The 2,630-nt window shown below is 33.0% G+C and overlaps 1 non-coding gene across 1 annotated transcript; it reads left to right on the top strand.

Annotated features, from left to right (window-relative positions):
• Positions 1-1,675: 1,675 nt before the first annotated feature.
• On the top strand, positions 1,676-1,748 carry Trnak-uuu. Its single transcript has one exon. It is a non-coding gene; the product is annotated as a tRNA-Lys (tRNA).
• Positions 1,749-2,630: the final 882 nt, after the last annotated feature.

The raw sequence follows: 2,630 nt of genomic DNA, 5'->3' as shown, positions 1-2,630 counted from the left end.
AGAAGTACTTTTAATTTTTGAATAACAACTAATGAAACAATTAAAATAAGAACAATTCAAAACAGTGTTGATAATGTGTTTCAATGAGGTATTAGATAAATCAGCGTAGTTACAAAGAGTGGACCAGCGTTTTTAAATTCGATCAAGTTCTAAATCATCAATCAAATCAAATGACCGCAATATTCCGATCTTTAATTAGTTTCACAAATACATAAGAATTTTTTACATAGCGAGGAGAGGTAATTGTGACATTTTTTGAAATATTTGCGATGAGTTTAGAGATATTGCAACATTCAGGTTTAATCTATAAAATATACAATTATCAATGAATAGATTTTATATACCTTGTGTTTCAGCCGAGCCAAAGAAACGCAAACACAAGGCTGCAAAACGCCTTAAATGTTCTGCTTCGTCGTCATCAGGCGGTGGAGCCACTTGCGCCGCTCTGAAGGGCGGAGATTGCGACTGCAGGGACTGCCTGGGCAATGTCTGCTGGTTTAAAATTTATTTTAATATCGTGATGTGGAAACATTCATTTAAGGAGATTATCTTAAGCAGAATAGAGAAGACTTGATAAGTTGAAATAATTTTTATTTAAATTGTGAAAAAACAATATATTTATTTCATACTCAAGTGATAAATTTAATATTAAAATTATTACACTCTTAGTTACCGAAAATGAAATATTGCAACATTTAATATATTTAACACTAATAAAATAATGATGTATTAAATATGATGTAGAGCGCAACACATACAAGATTTTTTCTAAAATAAGTTAATCACTCAAGTCCAGAGTAGGCAGTTAATCACGTGGTCCAGATTTTTAAATTTCCGAAGGAGATGTTTGTTTCCCAACAAAAATCCGAATTTTAATTTTAAGTTCTCTCGACGTTTCAAGTCATTCTGAACCGAAAGAGTCCAAATTTGATGTGTGTGTATGTATGTATAGCTGTGAATGTGTATGTGAGACGATTTTGGACGTTTTGTCCACGTTTCCTCTTTCAAATTTTCCGATTTCAAAAAGTTAAAACCCATTCGATTTATCTCGATGAAGACCAGCGTTTATTAGTTTTGCCCGACGATCGGCCGAGCAGTTTCTTTATAATAAGTTTATAATCCTGAATTATCAAAAACCGTCAAAAAAGATATTGGTTGGTAACCGTGCTGTTTAATTTTTCGTTATATATCTTTACTTTCACAGGATTCTGAAAATTTCGACATACCTTAGAAAAAAAGGATGTATGGGTATGTGTGTGCGTGTGTGTGTGTGCGGATACAAATTTTCGACGACGATTTAGAAGTGATCATTAGACCTATGCACATCAAATTATCACATATATAGATATTTTGATGATAATAACCAAATTTATTCACTTTTCAATGACTTCCGTACCAATGTTTATCCGCTATACTGCAACGCGGCGCCTAGGCGCTTCGATATTTCGTTTCTACTCAGCTAACGTATCGCGATTGCTTTGAAAAAAGTTCAAAATTTCCAAAATATTTCAAAGTATTGAAAAACCCAAATTTTTCTAAAAGGTCAATTATTTTCGAAAATTTTGAAAATCTCAAAATCTTTTGCCTTAAGGCACGATGCCATGCACCACTAGTTTATCACCTAATTAAAAAAAGTTCATAGAATTAGTACGCTGACTAAGTTGCAAGGTTGTAAGCCCGGATAGCTCAGTCGGTAGAGCATTGGACTTTTAATCCAAGGGTCCAGGGTTCAAGTCCCTGTTCGGGCGGCATTATTTTTTATGAATATTATTTTAAAGCATTTCCTTCATTATCATTCATTGATATAGGGACCGATTCTGCCGCAATGTTATGATAAGTTCATGTTATGAAGAATTTTCCATAGTAATATAGACAAAAGTTATGCGGTTGGTGTTCAGTCAGGCGAATTTCTCAGGTTTTTTCATACAAAATATAACCAAAAGCCGCACAAATGTCAAAAAAACGATGTTAGATAAGTGTGTGTTTCTGATTCCTCTTAGGTAAGATACGAGTGACGTTGCAGTTTATGCTTAAAACGCCGGAATGAACAGCAAATACATGATATTTTGACAGCATTCAGTATGATTCATTCGCATAATGTATGGGTAGTCGGAGCGTAACATAGCCATGTCGTAACATTTCTCTGTTATGCGCAGAATCGGTCCAATAATATTTGTAGCACCGCCAGGCAAAATCCAAAACAACCTTTGCTATATAAAAAAAAATAGAGCACTGTGAATAAAATATGCTTATATTAGCCATGAGATATGCCCAGCATGCCGAGTATTTTATTATAATTTTAGTGTATTCTCCATATTTTTGCAGGTTTCCTTATATAAAAGTCTCTTAGATAATTGTAACTGCAAATATTTTAAATACGTATATGAGAAAGTATATGCATATGCATACACATGAATTTTGTAAAACTCGTTTCACATAAAATTGCAAAAAAAAATCACAATAATTTTAGAACTTCTTTATAGAAAGTATATCACCAAACATTCATGTTTCAGTACGATTTTTTGTGTGATGCTTTGTTTGTATGAATGATTAAATTATCATCCGCTATTTAGGCCAGAAACATACAAAAGATAAAAGATCTCGCAGTGCTTCTAAAGAAAAGCAAAAAC

The sequence above is a fragment of the Ctenocephalides felis genome, unplaced genomic scaffold, assembly GCF_003426905.1.
Source record: "Ctenocephalides felis isolate EL2017-DRISC unplaced genomic scaffold, ASM342690v1 CF-g0.4_SCAFFOLD_00845, whole genome shotgun sequence".
Lineage (NCBI taxonomy): Eukaryota > Metazoa > Arthropoda > Insecta > Siphonaptera > Pulicidae > Ctenocephalides > Ctenocephalides felis.
Note: the sequence above shows the minus strand (reverse complement) of the source record. Positions and strands in the feature narration are given on the sequence as shown.